We start from the raw sequence: 23321 nt of genomic DNA, 5'->3' as shown, positions 1-23321 counted from the left end.
ATATAAGTGTCCCGCATATAATGTATATAAGTGTCCCGCATATAATGTATATAAGTGTCCCGCATATAATGTATAGAAGTGTCCCGCATATAATGTATAGAAGTGTCCCGCATATAATGTATATAAGTGTCCCGCATATAATGTATATAAGTGTCCGGCATATAATGTATATAAGTGTCCCGCATATAATGTATATAAGTGTCCCGCATATAATGTATATAAGTGTCCCGCATATAATGTATATAAGTGTCCCGCATGTAATGTATATAAGTGTCCCGCATATAATGTATATAAGTGTCCCGCATATAATGTATATAAGTGTCCCGCATGTAATGTATATAAGTGTCCCGCATATAATGTATATAAGTGTCTTGCATATAATGTATAGAAGTGGCCCGCATATAATGTATATAAGTGTCCCGCATATAATGTATATAAGTGTCCCGCATATAATGTATATAAGTGTCCTGCATATAATGTATATAAGTGCCCCGCATATAATGTATATAAGTGTCCCGCATATAATGTATATAAGTGTCCCGCATATAATGTATAGAAGTGCCCCTCATATAATGTATAGAAGTGCCCCGCATATAATGTATAGAAGTGTCCTGCATATAATGTATATAAGTGTCCCGCGTATAATGTATATAAGTGTCCCGCATATAATGTATATAAGTGTCCCGCATATAATGTATATAAGTGTCCCGCATATAATGTATATAAGTGTCCCGCATATAATGTATATAAGTGTCCCGCATATAATGTATATAAGTGTCCCGTATATAAGTGTCCCGCACATAATGTATATAAGTGTCCCGCATATAATGTATATAAGTGTCCCGCACATAATGTATATAAGTGTCCCGCATATAATGTATATAAGTGTCCCGCATATAATGTATAGAAGTGTCCCGCATATAATGTATAGAAGTGTCCCGCATATAATGTATAGAAGTGTCCCGCATATAATGTATAGAAGTGTCCCGTATATAATGTATATTAGTGTCCCGCATGTAATGTATATAAGTGTCCCGCATATAATGTATATAAGTGTCCCGCATGTAATGTATATAAGTGCCCCGCATGTAATGTATATAAGTGTTCCGCATGTAATGTATATAAGTGCCCCGCATGTAATGTATATAAGTATCCCGCATGTAATGTATATAAGTGTCCCGCATGTAATGTATATAAGTGTCCCGCATGTAATGTATATAAGTGTCCCGCATGTAATGTATATAAGTGTCCCGCATATAATGTATATAAGTGCCCCGCATGTAATGTATATAAGTGTTCCGCATGTAATGTATATAAGTGCCCCGCATGTAATGTATATAAGTATCCCGCATGTAATGTATATAAGTGTCCCGCATGTAATGTATATAAGTGTCCTGCATGTAATGTATATAAGTGTCCCGCATGTAATGTATATAAGTGTCCCGCATATAATGTATATAAGTGTCCCGCATGTAATGTATAGAAGTGTCCTGCATATAATGTATATAAGTGTCCTGCATATAATGTATATAAGTGTCCCGCATATAATGTATATAAGTGTCCCGCATATAATGTATATAAGTGTCCCGCATATAATGTATATAAGTGTCCCGCATATAATGTATATAAGTGTCCCGCATATAATGTATATAAGTGTCCCGCATATAATGTATATAAGTGTCCCGCATATAATGTATATAAGTGTCCCGCATATAATGTATATAAGTGTCCCGCATATAATGTATATAAGTGTCCCGTATATAATGTATATAAGTGTCCCGCACATAATGTATATAAGTGTCCCGCACATAATGTATATAAGTGTCCCGCACATAATGTATATAAGTGTCCCGCACATAATGTATATAAGTGTCCCGCATATAATGTATATAAGTGTCCCGCATATAATGTATATAAGTGCCCTGCATATAATGTATATAAGTGTCCCGCATATAATTTATATAAGTGTCCCACATATAATGTATATAAGTGCCCCGCATATAATGTATATAAGTGTCCCGCATATAATGTATATAAGTGTCCCGCATATAATGTATATAAGTGTCCCGCATATAATGTATATAAGTGTCCCGCATATAATGTATATAAGTGTCTTGCATATAATGTATAGAAGTGTCCCGCATATAATGTATATAAGTGTCCCGCATATAATGTATATAAGTGTGCCGCATATAATGTATATAAGTGCCCCGCATATAATGTATATAAGTGTCCCGCATATAATGTATATAAGTGTCCCGCATATAATGTATAGAAGTGCCCCTCATATAATGTATAGAAGTGCCCCGCATATAATGTATAGAAGTGTCCTGCATATAATGTATATAAGTGTCCCGCGTATAATGTATATAAGTGTCCCGCATATAATGTATATAAGTGTCCCGCATATAATGTATATAAGTGTCCCGCATATAATGTATATAAGTGTCCCGCATATAATGTATATAAGTGTCCCGCATATAATGTATATAAGTGTCCCGTATATAATGTATATAAGTGTCCCGCACATAATGTATATAAGTGTCCCGCACATAATGTATATAAGTGTCCCGCACATAATGTATATAAGTGTCCCGCACATAATGTATATAAGTGTCCCGCATATAATGTATATAAGTGTCCCGCATATAATGTATATAAGTGTCCCGCATATAATGTATATAAGTGTCCCGCATATAATGTATAGAAGTGTCCCGCATATAATGTATAGAAGTGTCCCGCATATAATGTATATAAGTGTCCCGCATATAATGTATATAAGTGTCCCGCATATAATGTATATAAGTGTCCCGTATATAATGTATATAAGTGTCCCGCACATAATGTATATAAGTGTCCCGCACATAATGTATATAAGTGTCCCGCACATAATGTATATAAGTGTCCCGCACATAATGTATATAAGTGTCCCGCATATAATGTATATAAGTGTCCCGCATATAATGTATATAAGTGTCCCGCATATAATGTATATAAGTGTCCCGCATATAATGTATAGAAGTGTCCCGCATATAATGTATAGAAGTGTCCCGCATATAATGTATAGAAGTGTCCCGCATATAATGTATAGAAGTGCCCCGCATATAATGTATAGAAGTGTCCCGCATATAATGTATAGAAGTGCCCCGCATATAATGTATATAAGTGTCCCGTATATAATGTATATAAGTGTCCCGCATGTAATGTATATAAGTGTCCCGCATATAATGTATATAAGTGTCCCGCATGTAATGTATATAAGTGCCCCGCATGTAATGTATATAAGTGTCCCGCATGTAATGTATATAAGTGTCCCGCATGTAATGTATATAAGTGTCCCGCATGTAATGTATAGAAGTGTCCCGCATATAATGTATAGAAGTGTCCCGCATATAATGTATATAAGTGTCCCGCATATAATGTATATAAGTGTCCCGCATATAATGTATATAAGTGTCCCGCATATAATGTATATAAGTGTCCCGCATATAATGTATAGAAGTGCCCCGCATATAATGTATAGAAGTGCCCCGCATATAATGTATAGAAGTGTCCCGCATATAATGTATATAAGTGTCCCGCATATAATGTATATAAGTGTCCCGCATATAATGTATATAAGTGCCCCGCATATAATGTATATAAGTGTCCTGCATATAATGTATATAAGTGTCCCGCATATAATGTATATAAGTGTCCCGCATATAATGTATATAAGTGTCCCGCATATAATGTATATAAGTGTCCTGCATATAATGTATATAAGTGCCCTGCATATAATGTATATAAGTGCCCTGCATATAATGTATATAAGTGTCCCGCATATAATGTATATAAGTGTCCCGCATATAATGTATATAAGTGTCCCGCATATAATGTATATAAGTGTCCCGTATATAATGTATATAAGTGTCCTGCATATAATGTATATAAGTGTCCTGCATATAATGTATATAAGTGTCCCGCATGTAATGTATATAAGTGTCCCGCATATAATGTATATAAGTGTCCCGCATATAATGTATATAAGTGTCCTGCATATAATGTATATAAGTGTCCCGCATATAATGTATAGAAGTGTCCCGCATATAATGTATATAAGTGTCCCGCATATAATGTATATACGTGTCCCGCATATAATGTATATAAGTGTCCTGCATATAATGTATATAAGTGTCCTGCACTTCTTTGCCGAGGCAGTCATTTTATGCGTCGTCGTTTTAAAGCTGTCAAACGACGATGCGTAAATGACAGGTCGTCTGCACAGTACGTCGGCAAACCCATTCAAATGAATGGGCAGATGTTTGCCGACGTATTGGAGCCCTATTTTCAGACGTAAAACGAGGCATAATACGCCTCGTTTACGTCTGAAAATAGGTTGTGTGAACCCAGCCTAAGTGTCAGTGTGTCCTTGTTCTAAAATCCTAAGTGTCAGTGTGTCATTGTTCTAGAATCCTAAGTGTCAGTGTGTCTTTGTTCTAGAATCCTAAGTGTCAGTGTGTCATTGTTCTAGAATCCTAAGTGTCAGTGTGTCATTGTTCTAGAATCCTAAGTGTCAGTGTGTCCTTGTTCTAGAATCCTAATTGTCTGTATGTCATTGTTCTAGAATCCTAAGTGTCAGTGTGTCTTTGTTCTAGAATCCTAAGTGTCAGTGTGTCATTGTTCTAGAATCCTAAGTGTCAGTGTGTCATTGTTCTAGAATCCTAAGTGTCAGTGTGTCCTTGTTCTAGAATCCTAATTGTCTGTATGTCATTGTTCTAGAACCCTAAGTGTCAGTGTGTCATTGTTCTAGAACCCTAAGTGTCAGTGTGTCATTGTTCTAGAACCCCAAGTGTCCGTGTTTCATTGTTCTAGAACGCTAAGTGTCAGTGTGTCATTGTTCTAGAATCCTAAGTGTCAGTGTGTCATTGTTATAGAATCCTGAGTGTCAGTGTGTCATTGTTATAGAATCCTGAGTGTCATTGTTGTAGAATTGGAAGTGTCAGTGTACACTAAGGGTATGTTCACATATGTTGATAGGAAAACAGCCTCAAATTTTCAGCCGTTTTTAAAGCATCAAGCATTTTTTTAATACGTTTTTTTTTAGCTGTTTTTTTTTGCGCTTTTTTTTTCTAAACAGCTGTGTAAAAAAATACCCCGTCAGAACGAAATGCAATCAATGGGCAGATGTTTGGAGGCGTTCAGCTTCCGCTCTTTCTGGCGTTTTTCAATGTGTTAATGCCCTGAAAAACGCCTAAAAACAAGCCGTGTAAACATACATTGTGTCTGTACTAGAATGCTAAGGCTGGGTTCACACGAGCATGTTATGTCCGTAAAGGACAGAACGTATTTCGGCCGCAAGTCCCGGACCGAACACAGTGCAGGGAGCCGGGCTCCTAGCATCATACTTATGTACGACGCTAGGAGTCCCTGCCTCTCCGTGGAACTGCTGTCCCGTACTGAAAACATGATTACAGTATGGGACAGTTGTCCTGCAGCGAGGCAGGGACTCCTAGCGTCGTACATAACTATGATGCTAGGAGCCCGGCTCCCTGCAGTGTGTTCGGTCCGGGACTTGCGGCCGAAATACGTTCCGTCCATTACGGACGTAAAGAGGTCGTGTGAACCCAGCCTTAGTGTCAGTGTGTCATTGTATTACAATCTCAGGTGTCAGGTGTGTTATACAATCCCAAGTGCCATTATTCACCGTGTCTCCATGCTCGTCAGTATATAGGAACATTATAGGATCCTAAATAAAAGCACTTCTCGGACTTCCACTACTTGTGCACAGCTGGATGAGAGTCCCATATATAACCCAGCTGTTATATGATATGTCAGCATCCTTCTATAATATCCTCAGGACTGGTAAATAATATTACATACATTGTGTATCCAATATTTTATCTCTGCCAAAGTTGATGAAAAATGACTGAATTAAGAAAGACTCCTTGTCAGTAAACAATAGCGGTTCAGTGCTGAGAGGGGAATTCCAGCAGTTGTGTCTCCTACTAAAATGTGCCCCTGGGAACCGCCGGCAGAAGAACAAAGTCATCTTTATGGACTCCCTAAATAAGCCACAAGGTGTCCATGGCGCAGGGCATCTGATTGTAAGCACTTCCATCAGAACTATCTTTATTACTGATCTCGTAAGTAAGCCAAGGAAGACTGGCACCCCCAACATACCCTGCCCCTACCCCAGAAGATAGAGGGACACTGATCCTGGGCGGTCACAACCACCAGACCCTTAATGATCAGCTGATCACCTGCGTTACTGCTATAAAAAATGGGGCGATCTTCATTGGACAACCCCTTTAATGACTTGAGAACAGTTTATGACTTCCATAGTAGTTATGGAGCCCCCGCTAATGGGCTGCAGCTCCAGCTTTCTTGGAGCGGGGTCAATGATAATGGATGCCCCCCTTTAATACACAAGTGCAAAGGAAATGTGGAGCTGTTGCCCATAGCAGCCAATCAGGTTCAAGCTCTCATTTTTCATAGGCCCTTTTAAAAATTGAAGAAGCATTCTGATTGGTTGCTATGGGCAACTGCTCCACTTTTCCTTTTGCACCCCTTTTGATAGATTTCCCCAAATGCATTTACTCTACTCACGTCTGTGCCAATAGGTTTTAGTGGTGACATTCAAGACCAAGAATACAGAAGGACAACACAGAAGCCACGGCACCCAAGTTTATTTGTCACCATCCGGTCGGGGACATTCCAAACTAATTATCTTTGTAAAACTTCCTCAGCTGATCTACAGCCAAATCCCAGCGAGGAACCTTTACGGAGCTCAGACAGACGTCGCTGGATCTCTCTGCTCCGGAGTCTCCTTCACAGGGCAATAGATGGGATCTGAGGAGTTTCAGTCACGACTATTGCAAAGACGAGGGAAAAACCCCCAATTTTCTCGGGCCACATTCACACCGTCCTTTCTGTTTGTCTATAGGATTTACGGGGTGCTCGGCCCTATCCATAACTCCCATAGACATAGACTACATAGTCATCAATAGTAGAACCGGGGTCACCCTTCAAATATTTACGTTATTAATGACGGGAATATACCTTTAAAGTTCAATTTTATTTGCGATTTGCCGCGGTTCCTCAGCTGGTAAAAACGCCGGCACAACCGCACTGTGTGAGTATGCCCGCTGTTTTCACACGTAGCGGTTTTAACGCCTTTTCCATTGCGTTTTTATGTCTTAAAAAAATGTAAAGCGCAAAAGTCTACGTAATTGCGTCGAGTAGTTTGACCGTCGCGTTGTTACGCCGTGCGGTTTTGCCATGCAGTTGTGGTCTTTGAAAAACGCTGGATGTCCTTTTCCATCACGTTCATTTGCGGTTTTATCAGATTGACTTAAATGGTAAAAACCGCCACCACAACGGAAACGGCATTGTATTTAAATGTGTGGTTTTCGACTGTTTTCCTTTGCGATTCTGGAAGCAAAATAAATAAAAAAACAAACAGAATCGCAATGGAATTGCGCCAAAAACATATACAATTAAGTTCACATAGAAACCGCAGCTATTATTTCATAAACGCACGCGGTTTTACAATGCGTAAAGGCCTGTTCACATCAGCGTTTGGTCGACTATGCTATTGATTCCGCCCCAAAAAACGGAAACCATTAGCAACGGAAGCATTACCATTGAAGTCAATAGTAACGCAAACGGAAGCGATGGTTTCCGTTTGCCTTTCTGTTAATGGGTTCCTCAGATGGAAAGGTCTGACGGAAACCGCACGCTGATGTAAACACGTTGCGTTTTTAGTGCGGGAGTATTCAGACGTTGCGGTTGAGGCACAGTTTTACCACAAATTACCGCAATTACGCCGCTAGCACAGGCGAAGCTCATTCAAAGTGCAAACCCCGGCAATTCACTGTAAAATCGCATGCGTTTTTTGGCCACGTGGCAATAACCGCACTTCAACCGCCACGTCTGAATACACCCTGACAAACAGAGGATGAAAACTTGTCCTGGTCATGTGCCGCTCGCACAGCTGCTCGGCTCCTTATAATTACAGAGCTGCTGTAACGAGCTGTGCAGCTGTGCGAGCGGCACATGACCAGGATAGTGCAAGTAAAGAAGGTTCCTATTCAATGAATGCAAGCTGAGGTCTTGAGGACTGTCTGTGAGGAATAAGAGATTTGTAGAAACAGGAATATCACGTTACCCAGAAGGAAGACTACAGGCTGTTTTAGGGCAGGTTGCTATAATGGCTGCTGTATCGGATCCCTCATAGCTGCTTCTTTATTTGCTCGCTGGACTATTATATAGTTATTGCAGACGCTTTATTACATTGTGTGTGAGATAATAGTTATTATATTATTTCTTCTGCCTTCCTATTGGACTACACAGAAGATTTTACACTTCGCGGAGGAAGAAGTTTGTCCCACGCGGTGGCCTGTAGCTGCCTCGCTGGTTACTATGGTAACGCGTTGATCCGCGAAGCGGCTCAGTCTGCGCACAGACCGCCAGGAGCCGGTTCTCTGCCGGGAGAGGTAGGAGGACGCGTTGTGTTGTGTGTCTCTCTATAACGCTGCTAATAATGGCGGCTGTCCTGTTGTTATAGTTCATGTGAGGCTGTGAATCAGAATGACTGACAGTCCGCAAGCTGCCTCTTACTACTGATCGTGCTGGCTGTCAATCATCCTGAGTGATGGACCTATCTCATACTGTCCTTATACTGAAGGCCTGTCAATCATTTTGATTGATGGGCCGCTGCATGTCAATCATCTGCACTTCCATGTTTTTCATTGTCTTCCATATTGTGACTTTTCTGACATCCTATGGGTTGTATCAGTGGTTCATGATACATCTGGTCAAAGACTTAACAATTTACTGCCCAGTATGACGGGTACGTGAACATCAATCGCTACGGTCCCCAGACGGCTGGAGATGTAAAGGCGGCCGTAGACGCAGTGATAATACTGACACACGGCTATAGGAGTCGACTGATTAATAATTTATACAGTGGTCATTTGTCTTGACACCGTAGCCACAAGGGGACATGGAGCCAATGGAGATTTAACCCCTGCCCTTTGATTGCCAAATTAAAGGGACTGCAGCACCTGAACTGGGGCTGGGCAATTAATTGAAATTCGGCGCAATTAATCGACGTCGTCTTGCAAATTTCGGTTTGATCACTTTTTTTTTCCTGGTTTAAACTGTATCTGCATCTTCATGACGCAGATACAGTTGAATCCAAAGGTAGAGCAGGGAGCAGTAAGGTCCCTGCTCTACCATTCACTATGTATCGCTGGACGCGAGGCAGTGACCTCATCGCACCTGTCTGTGCCGCGCAGACCAGAGGGATCTCCTCCACTCCTCAGTGGAACGGGGTTAGGGGAGTATGTATATTATTATTATCAGGCACTATAGAGGGCAGCTGTGGGGGCATTATACAGTGTAAAGGATAGTCCTAGGGTCATTATACGGTATGAAGGATAGTTATAGGGGCGTTATACGGGGGGGGGGGGCAGTGTCTGGGTATATTATATACAGAAGGCTTGGGATAAATATGAATACATTTTTCACGTCCGTTTGACGTTTGAACTTATGTTTCAAAGTGATTTATTGAATTACAACAGAAGTCGGATATACAAGAGGCAATTTCCATATGCAGATGATCATGCGAGGCTTCACGCAGGGTATATGATTTAAAAGAACGATATAAAAGCAAACCGTATAAACATGGTGTCTGGTATAAGACGCATGCAGAGAAAAAACATGCCTAGAAACGCAGAGCGTCACGTGGGTGGAGGAACCTGGTCCAAATCACAGTCTTGATAATAAGCAAGGCAAAAAATAGGGATAGGGACCCGAGCACCCCCCCCCCACACCGAGAGAACATTATATTACCAAATAATAAGAGAGGTTTGGGACCGCCATAGCTCGCAGCCATGGGGACCAAATCTTATCAAATCGCGCTACCGTATCGTGTCAAACGGCAAACCAACATTTTATTCATACGATTTTTTTTTTTTACTGCTGTAATTGAAAGTGACGGCCGTCTCCAATTTTGAGCAACGTGTATGCGAGCGGCCGTCATGAGGAGTTGAAGCAATTTAAAGGTAGAGTCCGAAAAACGGTCTGGTTTAACCCCTAGTAAGCAAACCTCCGGGGTTAGTTCTATGTGAGTATTCAGCACGGAGTTCGCCAGAGAGCAGTCACAAGATGACATTTCCCACCATCTTCTCTGCACTTGTGCTCTGGACATGATGGAATAAATAGTTTCCGCTGTAAAGCCGCGGACTAACACCAGGTCACAATGGAATCTGGAATATTTCCCAGCATTCCTCAGTGGAAAGTTTACACCAAGTCCTGCCTAATCCAGGATCAGACCAGACATTCGTCAATTCATAGTGACCACTGTTACTCCATGAGGCCACGCCTTTTTTGGGTAGCCACACCCACTTTGGGTAGACGAATGTTGAGACCGTTTTTCAAATATGTGTACTCTTAAAGGAGCCTGCGACATATCCAGTAGAGACCTTGACATAAGTACTGGGGTGGTAGAGGTAGCAAGTACAACCAGCCACAAACGCCTAGAGATGGCATAGGACACGTGGGCACCAGGAAAGAGTCGTGCTGACATACTACAGTCTATTCATCTCCTATACAGTATCCCACAAACAACCCTTTAAAATGAAAGAGGTGACCGCGATTAGGCTATCGCTGTGGGTCCGGCTCCTCATGTCCCGGGTTCACAGCTGTAGTTGCGGTCAGCTGCTTATTTTCCCTGCAGCAGCCACTACAGGGGAAGTGCAGTATTACAAGTGGTCATTCAAAAGAGCCATCTGGGCTGAGTCCTCCAGAGCAAGAGTCAGGGCTTGTTAGGTGCTCTGGCTGATAGAAAGGGTCTCGAGCCGGAGCACCCCCTCCTCTAAGATGTCCATTTTCCCTAATAGGGTATATGGGAAGAGGTTGTCACGACATTAGGTAAAGTCTCAGTAATCTCATCCGATCATTTTTTCGTGGTAATGTCTTACATTCCTCCAGCGCTGAGGGCACATTCTTTGGAGATTTGTTTATTTGACTGTCAAAACAATCCTATTTTATAATTGTGGTGTGTGAAACCTGTGAAGGATGTTCAATCTCCCGGGGGGTGCGCGAGTGAGATGATGAGACGCTGGTGAATTACAGGAGAAGCGTCACGATTCATATCATAAACCCCCAACAGCGAGGCGGCTCTCCCAGGGACGTGGAAGCCTGGACAGAATGGTTTGTCTCCCACGGCTCTGTGTGTGATGTATTGTATCTGACAGTGATGCCACTATATACAGTTTTTATTTATTTTTACTGTATTTCTCTATACAGAGCAGCGTATACGGTAAAATAAAAAAAAGTACAGTTTTTTGGCATACGGGGCCCTATGGATTTGTTCAGTCCATGCAACGGGAGTTTTTCCTGCGTATATGGCAAACGTAGTTCACAAATGGCATGCGAGCCTACGAAAGAAATATTAAAGGGGTTGTCCACTTTTAGCAAATGTTATTTTTTTGTAAAATTAAAAGTTATACATCTTTGCTATATACTTTCTGTATTAATTCCTTGCGGTTTTTAACATCTCTGCTTGCTGTTATTCAGAAGGAACATTCATTGTTTATTTCCAGTGGATACGATTCTGTCCATGGTCATGTGATGGACACACAGGTGCATGGCTTGTAACCAAGTCATGTGATGGACACACAGGTGCATGGCTTGTTACCGGGTCATGTGATGGACACACAGGTGCATGGCTTGTTACCGGGTCATGTGATGGACACACAGGTGCATGGCTTGTTACCGGGTCATGTGATGGACACACAGGTGCATGGCTTGTTACCGGGTCATGTGATGGACACACAGGTGCATGGCTTGTTACCGGGTCATGTGATGGACACACAGGTGCATGGCTTGTTACCGGGTCATGTGATGGACACACAGGTGCTGGGATCGTTACAGGGTCATGTGATGGACACACAGGTGCTGGGATCGTTACAGGGTCATGTGATGGACACACAGGTGCTGGGATTGTCACAGGGTCATGTGATGGACACACAGGTGCTGGGATCGTTACAGGGTCATGTGATGGACACACAGGTGCTGGGATCGTTACAGGGTCATGTGATGGACACACAGGTGCTGGGATGGTTAGATGACACAACTGATACTGTAACGAGCTGTGAACCTGTGTCCATCACATGACCATGGATAGCATTTTATCCATGGAAAGTAAACTATGAATGTTACTACTTTATGACAACAAGCAGAGATCTTGAAAACCATGAGGAACTAATGCAGAAAGCATATTGGTAAATCGTATAACTTGTCATTTTATAAAAAATAATAATTTAATTAACGTGGACACCCCCTTTAACCTTAAAAGCACTTTATGAAACAGTGTTGATATATTAGGGGTTGAAACAGGACGTTGATATATTAGGGGTTGTTTGGGGGGTCCTCACGCTGTACAGCTGTTTTGCCTGATCCTTTGCTGCTTGTGGCATTGTGGGTACACTGGAGTCACCCAGATTTATTTTCCCTGACTAACGATATTGCGGCTTTGCAGGGTTAATGAGTTAGAAAAGAAAATCCCTGATGACTACAATGTGCCCGCCGTGTCACAGGCCGCCACAAGGACGTAGCTGAGGATCCCATCAAACCGCTCCCCATATCTCCGCTTCCTAGGCCACTGTGAATTGGTACATTAGGGGGTAAGAAGGAGATTTGGGGTTAACTGCCGTCTCACTGAATCATTGATTTGGGTGGTTAGACTTTAAAGGGGTTGTTTTGGTTTAGAAACTCCTATCTATTAAGCTTTATTCAGACGAATGTGTGTGAAATCGTCCATGCGGGATCCATTTTCACGGATCCCTTAGCCTAGAGTCTGTTGAGGGATCCGTCAAAACGGGCAAAAATAGGACATGTCCTATTTTTTCGCGGGACCTTCACACGGTCCGTTAAAACAACGGCCGTGTGAATAGCCCCATAGACATACATGCCGCTGCGTGACGACCATCACACAGACTATTTATATGTTCATCTGAATAAGCCCTTACCTTAAATTCGGAATTAATAAGGGGGGGGGGGGTCTGTTCAGGCCCTTTATTTGTCAGCCAAAGAGGAGAGCAGCAGCTACAGAGACTCTAACTCTGAAGGACCCCACACAGGACGTGCCTACCACCATGAAATAGTGCCCCTAGTGGCCGTGTTATTTTGGAAGTGTGGAATGATTGGCTAAAAGAGTCCAGGACTAGAAACACATGGCTGCTTTCTTCCCAAAACAGCGCCACACCTGTCCACAGGTTGTATCTGGATTTGGAGCTCCGCCCCGTGCACATGTAACAGACTTTCATTTTCATCCTACGGCTGCTGAGTGTTTTCCGTGTGGAAATCGGCGCAATCTTCAGATTTTCAGATCCTACCACGTTCACTTTGTTCTAGATATTTACTACGAGTTTCACCCTTTTCAGTACAAAAGGTGTGAAACCCGCACGTAACGCTGAGGAAAATTACTAATCCACGACATGTGAGCTTACCATAATCGAGCGGAGCTGCAATACCAGAATCAACCTGTGAACAGGTGTAGCGCTGTGTGTGGAAGCAGCCATGTTTTTCTAAGCCAGTACAACACCTTTTTAATGTTAAAACCTTTGCAAGATGGCGTAATCTGGAGGAAAGCTGCCGCTTCTTATTAATATAGGTGTGTACTTTTAACCCTTCCCATTCCAACACACTAAATGCTTGTTTTGATGCCCCGAGCTGTGTCCTTATTGTAAGCCATTGCATTAATATTACGGTGTGCGTGTTTTTCTTTTTGTTATGAAATCGCAGATCGAGTCTATTTTGATCGCACACCACAATAGCTTCTATTAAGCAGGGCGCAGGAACGAGGAAGTGGGGCTAATTATGAGGGCTCGAGGGAACCCCCCCACTGTGCCATACTCGTTGGCACAATACGGAACAAAAGAGGCATTCTGTTCAGGGCACTGGAAGGGGATGTTATGACTCTGTAGTTGGGTTGAATAATAATTCAGATTCCAATTAAACATGACATCAGCTGTATATAGGAATAGTGTGGGTTACTTGGAAAGGGGGGACTGCTCTTCTTACATTACTGATATTTTATTTTCTAGGCCAGTGTTTACCAACCAGGGCTTCGTAGATTCCTAAGATTTTATGGTGGCACCCTAACCTTTATTGATAACGCCAATTGCCGGCATTACCTGGCTGCCACTAATAGCGGCAGCGCTTTATAAATCCACTGCGGAAGACTGTTGCAAGCAAGTGGATGAGATTTTAAAAATCCAAAATACCCGATCCAGCCCTTTTCTTCCCGATACCGACCGCTGTGGGACCGCCCCCATATACATTAGATCTCCTGCCGATCCGGTTGGGTTCATTCTGGACAGTTTTTTTATTAAATCGCGTCTACGTGCACCCCTTGAACTTGGCATGTATCAAACATGATTATTATACCAACCGCCACCATGTACATATCGTCCTGGGGCCCCCAACATAATGCATGGGCTCAGTCTACTCATGATGCTAAGCATCCGAAGACCGTGAATGTACATGATGGTGGTTATTTAGGAAGCACTTTTTGTTTTTTTCTTTAGAGGTGATAGTAAGGACCCCTGTAGCTGTATATGTTGTATGTCCACTCCTGTTTATTATAATTGTATCATGTGGCCGTGCCCCTGCTTATTATAGTTGTAGCATGTGGCCACGCCCCTGCTTATAACTGTAGGCTCTGGCCGCGCTCCCGCTCGTTACAAACTGTAGGATGTGGCCGCGCTCCCGCTCGTTACAAATTGTAGGATGTGGCCGCGCTCCCGCTCGTTACAAACTGTAGGATGTGGCCGCGCTCCCGCTCGTTACAAACTGTAGGATGTGGCCGCGCTCCCGCTCGTTACAAACTGTAGGATGTGGCCGCGCTCCCGCTCGTTACAAACTGTAGGATGTGGCCGCGCTCCCGCTCGTTACAAACTGTAGGATGTGGCCGCGCTCCCGCTCGTTACAAACTGTAGGATGTGGCCGCGCTCCCGCTCGTTACAAACTGTAGGATGTGGCCGCGCTCCCGCTCGTTACAAACTGTAGGATGTGGCCGCGCTCCCTCTTATTATAACTAGGATGTGGCCGCGCTCCCGCTCATTAGAACTGTAGGATGTGGTCGCGCTCCCGCTCATTAGAACTGTAGGATGTGGTCGCGCTCCCGCTCATTAGAACTGTAGTATGTGGCCGCGCTCCCGCTCATTATAACTGTAGGATGTGGCCGCGCTCTCTCTTATTATAACTGTAGGATGTGGCCGCGCTCCCTCTTATTATAACTGTAGGATGTGGCCGCGCTCCCTCTTATAACTAGGATGTGGCCGCGCTCCCGCTTATTATAACTGTAGGATGTGGCCGCGCTCCCGCTTATTATAACTGTAGGATGTGGCCGCGCTCTCTCTTATTATAACTGTAGGATGTGGCCACGCTCCCTCTTATTATAACTGTAGGATGTGGCCGCGCTCCCTCTTATTATAACTGTAGGATGTGGCCACGCTCCCTCTTATAACTGTAGGATGTGGCCGCGCTCCCGCTCATTAGAAATCTAGTACTTGGAGAACATTGTCCTAGCTCACGTTGAGACCACTACAATGGCGCTTGTCGATAAAATTACTTCAATCTCCGCAGACTTCCTGATACTTCCGCTCAAGGTAACATGATGGAGCTTTTTCATATCCCACGCAATAATTGTTAAATTAACCCCATATAGTTTTACTGCTCTGCAAGCCTTGTCTTCAAGGTGCAATTACAAAGCAATTACTCTTTAAAACCGGGGAAAAAATCCTCCCGTCCTCAGCAGAAGGAATATTATGTTTCAAAGCAATTATACCGTAGTGCTGGGGTTGTAATGAAATATTTAAGTCCAGGAATTGTTTCGCTCTTCCCGTGTGATAGCAATTTGGGCTCCTTTACAGCAAACCTTGTAGTGATCACTTAGACCAGTGTGTATTAAGCTTTACAACATCTGTTCTTTTCTGCTGTACTAATGCCATGGTCCGGTCCGTGTCCAAGTGCCTGGAGGATTGACCGGATCTTGCAGTGCATTATTTCTGTAGTGAGGGGCAAACTAATTGCCAGGATAAGAAAAAAGTCACATTTATTTTTTCCCAGAAATGGCACCAATCCTGACCAATGCCTCTGGTATTCAAGTGAATGCAACTTTGCTTTAATACCAAAGGACGAGTATCGCTCCCCCCCCCCCCCTTAAAAATGTAGACCCCTTTTTTTTTTTTTTTTTTTTCCTCTATTCTTGGACAGCCCCTTTAACAAAGACCTTTCCGCTCTCTCAATATGTCTGTTTTAGTAAATACTCGCTTTCTCCATAAAATAACTTATTTTTTTCTTAGAATTCTGAGTTGTACTGCTCCTCTGTTATTCCTCCTGGAAAAGTATGAATACATTTACAGTTGGGTGTTACTATTCTCCTTGTCGATGGGGCGCGTCCCTGCACGTTCTGACACTGTCCGAGCGATCTTGAATGCATCAGATGGTGTACGGTCATCCCCCTACTGGCGGGTATTTGTAACACCCAGTGCCAAATTTATTCATAAATTTCCAGGAGGAGTAACAAAGGAATGCCACAATGCGGAGTTCTAGGAAATAGTTGTTACAGAGTTATTTGATTCGCTAAAAAAGACATGTCAGGAGAACTGACGGGCCCTCTTTCTCCTGTTCTCTTATTTTATGACCTGTCACTTAGACCTAGTCTTGGGTACAGGAACCCTCACTAATTCCTTGAATAAAAGGGTTCAGACGCCCTTGGCTTTGATTGGTCCCTTCTCGTTTATATTTATACCTTGGCATGGCTGAACTTGGACATGAATGTTAAGATCAATGTAGAAAACTTTATGAACAAGAGGCCAGACAGAGTTGAAGAAGTGTGCCCCTGTAGCAAGTGTCAAGGCTTCGTTAGGACCATATAGGGGGGCGGGGGGATTGGTTGTTTGCTCAATCTCCTGCTTCTGGTGCTGTCAGATTCCAGATCATGTTCTAGTTCTGAGGTAGAAACACATGCCGGACTACTAGATGCTGGATTAAAGGACTTTTAGCTTCACTTGTTACTTCTCATGTTTGATAGTCCCTAATATGGCAGACAAAAGTATAGTGTCTCCTTTAATGCAAAACGGCTTACCCCCAGAAGAGAGAGAATTCTTTCTCTAGTACCACCTATAGATGACTACTCTGTAAGTCCATATCTAAGCCTTGGAGTACGACTCGGGTTAATAGCCAAACCAGAGACCCCATCTGTAGACAGAACTATTTCAGAGTTGTTGCTCCTCATCAGTACAGAGTAGGGTTATGGCTTCCAAGGGCTGCTTAAAATGCAACTTAACCAGAACCATTCTACGTACTGATGAGGAGCAACAACTCCAAAATAGTTCTGTCTATAAATAGGTGTCTCTGGTTTGGCTATTAAATCCCAGTCATGTGTCAAGGCTCTATAAAGGGTCGGACATTGACTTACCTATAGGTGGCACTAGAGACAGTTTTCTTCTTTTTGGAGTAGAGCTATTTTGCATACTCTTCCCAGGGAGCATTGCCCTAAAGACTCCATACTAGCTGGATCCCCGCAAGGAGAATAAGCACCTTCCAATTCCAAGAGTTTCCTTCTAGAAAGCTCAATCCAATCTTGGTTTTGAAGAAAGTCCTACCAGAAATACCTATATCCTCCGGTGGCCTCGCACATATACGTTTTCTTCTGACGTGTCTGTAATTACGAGGGATAATTACGCCGCTAAAGTGTGTTACTAAGTACAGTACACTGGAAACTTAGAACAAAGCGATCTTATTAGCGCACAATTACTCATCCTCCACTTGTCACTTGTATCAGCATAGAAAGATAAAAACAGCGCAGAATCTTACAGTACGTTTACTGACTGTCCGTAAAGACGGAGACCTCTAGATAAATGTGCTCCGCAGAACAGGGCAAGCTAATATGGCATAAAATGGGTTGTGCCCACTGCATGGTACAGATATTTGAGACCGTGATGCTTTACTGCAGGTGCTATTAGGGCAGGAGAACTCTGTGTAACCCCTTTTTTGCTCTCTGTGGAAAGGGGTGACTAGTGCTTGCATAACTTATTACAGTATGGTTCTCTGTGTCTTAGCTCCTTGGGGAACCATCTACCAAGCTTTAAGGGGTATCTTCATATAAGACGTTTATAGCATATCCATGGGTGAAGAACCAGTGGCACCGCTAGCGTCTTCAACTGAGACAAAGTGACGGATTTCACCATGATCTGCCAATTATAAATTATACAACATTTTGGCGCTTATGACTTAATGGCCGGGGAGCTTCAGATTGTAAGCACTGGGTGACCCAGAGATGTGACTGTTACACCCAGGTCTTGGTGGCTGCAAAGCTCCGAAAGCTCCTCTACTACATAAGAGACCTGTGTTATAAATGGCACATGGAAGGTGGGGTGCCCTAATGTCGCATTTGGCCCAGGAACTTCTAGTTACGTCTCTGGGTGGCCACAATGTATGTTGCTTTTTTTTTAGTTTCCTGCTGAAGAGTAGAAGATCTTCATTGATGTCTTTGACACTTGCAAATTTTTTTAGATGTACAAGGCTAGGAGTAGGAAAGTAAATATCCACTACGCCACTTATTGGAAGTATAAGATCCGCTGATTGGTTTTGACAAACAGAAGATTGTAGTGGATTGGACTGTACTGTAAATGCCTGTATTTCCTATTTTCAAATACTATATGGGGGGGATCTCTCCCGTTTAAGACCTTGGCTCTCTTGCACAATACCGAGTGACCCTCGGGCCGTTTTCAACTGCATCCGAGTGGCACCCAATAGTTTTCACAGATCATTCACTTAAGTGGGTGACTCTACGATCTGTGAAAAGTTAGAACATGTCCTATCTTTTCATGGATCACAGACTGTCGTGTGCAAGAGCCCTAAATCCATAAGCCATAGTGGCTACAAAGAGTGTCTCTTACTCATCACGACCCATCACATCACTGCATTACACATACAGCCCGTTAATTTCAATGAGATCTGTGTAATGCTTTATTTTCCCTGTGGTGGCGCTGCAGGGGAATTGAACACTTGCTGCCAAGTTCCTTCACATACTCCAACTGATCGCCTGAAGTCCCAGCATTGGAATCTCACACTGTGTCAAAGGAATGAGTGTCTTTTTTTTTTTTGGGGGTGTAGTAGGAACCTGGAGAACATACAAACTCCATGCAAATGTTGTCTCTGGTTGGACGGCAAGGCAACAGTGCTAACCACTGAGCCACCGGATTGCCTACAGTCCCACAACACGGTCGTTTGGATGTTGATGGGGATTGAGCTACAAAAAGGAAAACCTCTTCGCACCATTATGGGGCTTCCAAAGTGATTACCACCATGTTTTCCCCCACAGCAGCAGAGGTGGGCAACCGAGATCCCCAAGCCTGGATGGACGAGTCAACCAGGCAAGGAGACGTTCAAGTGTTATTTCCATCACAAACAGTGTTGGCAATTAGCTAGGATATGTCAATGATTTTAATGGAGGTCTGACCTCTGGGACCCCACCGATCCTGGGAATCAACGGGCCGCAGCGCTGGTTTAGCACCGTAGCCCTTTAATTTTTTCCCCCTGCACAGCTGCGCTGCTGGCCACCTGCAGCACAGCTCCATTAAAGTGAATGGGGTCTTGCTACAGTTCCCTGCACAGCCGCTGGCAGGAAGCGCCGTTGTGCGGCGAGAACGTTTGACGGGGGACGCAGCTCTAAATTGGCGATCGGTGTGGGAACCAGAGGATATGTCATTAGTTTCTGGAGTAACCCTTTAATTTCTATCCTTCTACATGAAGGTTGATTGGAACCAGTGCACTTTGTCTATTTCGGTCATTTCCTTTTTTTGGGAACCTTTTTGTAGACTTTATTTTATGGCAATATTTTTGCTGCTTCTATACTTAGAAATATCCATAACTCTAAAAGTTAGCCAGCTTTTCCCTAGTAAATGCATGTGGCACATCGCTGTCATGCTGCCCATTTTATCTCCGCTTACCAGCTGTTGCCATTTTTTTGCCTGCTCGGCTTGCTCTACCCATCTTGTTGATTCTATAACAAACCAATGCTGAGTGACTAGAAGTATGTTTGTTCCTCGGGAAGACGAGATGTTTGTGTATAGCGCTATTCGCTGATGTGAGTGGAAGCAGCTGTTGTTTTCTTATTTATCACATAGAAATCTTTTGTGCGGGTTCCATGGAGCCAAATAATAATCCTAATGTTCCCACAATACTCAAATTACTCACGCCGTGTTCTGGTGCTTATTTCTGCACCAACATATTCTGCCAGGCCATGCCCTGAGTTTATTCACCCATGTGGGTCATCTATAGGGGTACCCGTAGAGCTCACAATATAATTTCCTTCTCTCTGTACATACAGATTCTTGGGCAGTGTCTTAGGTAACCAAAGCTTTTGTAGTATAGGAGGAAACGCAGAGTGGAAAAGTTGCCCGAATAGCCCTGGCTCTGGCAGCAAAGAAACCCTATAGGCACGCTAGAAGAGTATATGAGGCTCACAGACTGCTTTATCAGGAGCGCATTCAGGACTTCTTTCTTGCAGACGAAGAGGCAGAAATTTTAAAAGATTAGTGTTTTGCCGATTGAGGGCACTGCGGATGGTATTGAGGGACTATGGCTGACTCTTGGGCGTTGTGACTTTGTGGCTGGCACTGTTATGGTGGCACTGTGGGACCATAAAACATCTACATGTTCTTTTTTTGGCATGGATGTCGACCACTGGTAAGGCCCCTGGGAGCAAATGTTTGAGAAGCCCTGGTCCAAATTATAACAGGAAGGGCACTTTGCCACTTGGCCATAAATTCTCTTCATAGGTGGCCACCAGTTAGGAAAACGGTCTCCTCGTCTATAGCCACTTGATAATATAATGCCTCCTAAGGTTCTGTTCAAATCTGTGCTACTATTTCTATTCATATAATAAAGGACATAAACGGCGGAATCTGCAATGGAAACTCCAACGCAGATGCTGCTGGCCACTAAGGAATGGTTGGCATTGGACGTGGTCACCAGAATATTGCCCGATCAATCAAGGAGAGGAATTTTATGGTTCAGAGTGAGATTGGGAATCGGTCACAACTTTTTAGAGGTGTTTGATCAGGACGGGTTTTGTGCTCTCAACTACAGGCGAGTCACATTATAATGACCATCTCCTACTTTCGACGTCTGCAGCGCGTAGCCCATGAAGGAAGTGACGTGTTGGGGGCTGGCTTGGTGGGTATATAAGGTGTGCAATAGGCTGTCTGAACACATCACCCGTTGTTGCCATGGGTGAAAGGGGCGATTTATCAGAGTTGCAAAAAGGGATGATTATTGGCTTTTGGGCCAAGCGTGGCTGTATTTTTCATACAGTGCAGTTTGTGAACTGTTCGCGCGCTGCTGTGGTGACAGTGTATCGTGAGTGGACAAATTCCACCATTGGGAATAACCGGCGTGGAAACTGCGGAGCACCGCGTGCCATTGATGTGAGAGGTGAATGTCGGCTACGAAGGTGCGCGAGGGCCGAATGACACGCTACAGTGGAGCAGCTCACCGGGAAAATCAACCAGGAGGCGACCAGACGTGTGTCTAATACAACAGTTCAGCGAACCCTACTGGGTATGGGGCTCCGAAGAAGACGGATAATCACTGCTCCTATGAAAACAAAGGTGCATCGGAAAAAAAAAAAGGCTTTCAAATTTGCGCGGCAGTATCTGATTTGGACCCCCAATGATTGGCAGAGGGTTGTCTTCTCCGATGAGTCACGTTTTCTGCTTCATCCAACAAATGGACTTCGGCATGTCAGGAGAGAAACATCAGAGAACAAACACTGATTGCTGGAAGACCACGAGCCGGTGGCAGCAGCTTTATGGTCTGGGGGATTTTTTCATGGCATTTTCTGGGCCACTCATCCATATGGAAGGCTCTGGATCGATTCGGGTATGAATCCATCATTGCAGATCACGTCGTCGTCGTCCCCCCCCCCCCCCCCCATACATGCAGTTTGTCTTCCCTGGGGTAGATGGAATCTTCCAGCAAGACAATGCGACAAGTCACATGGCTAGAAATGTCCGACAGTCGCTGGAAGCGCATGACCAAGACTTCCAAGTACTTCCCTGGCCGCTAATTCACCTGTGGGACCTCGATCATCTTGTTCGCTCTATGGATCTCCCCCCCCCCCCCCCCCCCCCCCACACGCGCCCTCCAGAAAATGTGGGATGCTCTGCAGTCAGCACGGCGCCAGATACCTGAGACAGCCCACCAGCACCTTGAGTCACCCACCGCCTGTCTAGCTGCTGTCCGTGCTGCACACGGCGGGTACTCTGGGTATCAGCTGGTGGTCATAATAATGTGGCTTGGCTGTATAGTACAGTGTTACTGATTGGGTTTCGTAGATTTCAGTTCCTCCACTATTCTCACACAGACTAATGGCTGATTTAGGACTACACTCTTTAGAATAATTGAATGTTCTGTGCTTAGTTTGGAGCCTTATTGATGCCAAGAAGTGAAGCGGGACTCAGTCGTGACTCCTGGTAGATGATATTGTGGATTGGCTGATCGCAGAGCGTAAAGCAATCCTGCCCTAACATATCGCATCTGATAAATGATGATCGCCGTACTGTGCATGGAAAGGAAGGAGCAGACGTTCCAGGCTTACACCAGCACACAGCTCATTTTTGTTGCGACAGGTTGGAGTTTCTTGGACCCGTTTTTTCTTCCAGACCGGTGGGATAAAAATGACACTAAGGATTTATTAATTTAAGTTCAGCTAAGGATACATGTATCCTATAGCACTGGGATGCAGGCCTGGTCTGTCCAGTATATTAGTATAAAACAAGGGTACTTAATTATTTTTAGTGAAGGTCCATTTACCTGGGTCTGCTGTCAGATGAAGGTCCAAGCTGAACGCAAACAGACTATATTCATAAGGGTCGTGTATGCCATGGGCAATTCTGACCTGTGCAGCTGCGGCAGAAATCAGAGTTTTATCTTCCACCATGCCGCTTGTAGAGATTGCCACACATAGTACCCGCTGTAGATAGTTGCCAGACAATGCCCCTGTTGTCAATGCCATACAATGCCTCTTGTAGATAGGGCCACACACAGGCCCCTGTAGATAGTGTCCCCAACAAATATAAAAAACTTGTACTCACCTAGCCCCGTACCCACGACAAATGGAGCTGCACAGGCTCCTCAGCCAGGTTAGGCCTGTAGCCTACAGTATGATACGCCAAGACAGGACCCTTGCATAGGCTGGCACAATGCAGTGACGTCATTGCCCTGGCCTGCGCAGGAATCCTGCCCCGGCGTCTTAT

At 43.8% G+C, this 23321-nt stretch overlaps 1 protein-coding gene across 1 annotated transcript in view; it reads left to right on the top strand.

Annotated features, from left to right (window-relative positions):
- Positions 1–23321, top strand: part of PKIG (cAMP-dependent protein kinase inhibitor gamma) — a 78215-nt gene that overhangs the window by 10436 nt on the left and 44458 nt on the right. The window contains exon 2 of the mRNA XM_075845866.1: positions 8335–8477. The gene's annotated coding sequence lies outside the window, so the exon portion shown is untranslated. The remainder of the gene's footprint in view (positions 1–8334; positions 8478–23321) is intronic.

This window comes from Rhinoderma darwinii, chromosome 13 (assembly GCF_050947455.1).
Source record: "Rhinoderma darwinii isolate aRhiDar2 chromosome 13, aRhiDar2.hap1, whole genome shotgun sequence".
Taxonomy (NCBI): Eukaryota; Metazoa; Chordata; class Amphibia; order Anura; family Rhinodermatidae; genus Rhinoderma; species Rhinoderma darwinii.
The sequence above is the reverse complement of the archived record's forward strand: the minus strand, read 5'-3'. Positions and strand labels throughout refer to the sequence as shown.